Source organism: Colobus angolensis, unplaced genomic scaffold, assembly GCF_000951035.1.
Source record: "Colobus angolensis palliatus isolate OR3802 unplaced genomic scaffold, Cang.pa_1.0 Scaffold361, whole genome shotgun sequence".
Lineage (NCBI taxonomy): Eukaryota > Metazoa > Chordata > Mammalia > Primates > Cercopithecidae > Colobus > Colobus angolensis.
In genome coordinates this window covers 613,414-613,660 of record NW_012116944.1, presented here as the reverse complement: position 1 = coordinate 613,660, position 247 = coordinate 613,414, and positions in this window count along the sequence as shown.

Sequence of the window (247 nt, the reverse complement as noted above, 5' to 3'; positions counted from 1 at the left end):
TGTGAATTGTGCTGCTATATACATGCATGTGAAAGTATGTTTTTCATATAATGACTTCTTTTCCTCTGGGTAGATACCCAGTAGTGGAATTGCTGGATCAGATGGTAGTTCTGCTTTTAGTTCTTTAAGGATCTCCACACTGTTTTCCATAGTGATTGTGAAACTAGTAGGCCTTACAAAACCTAAAAAGTTAGCACCAGGTGGCCCTAAATAGGGTCTCACCCTGCCTAGATAGGGTCCCACCCTG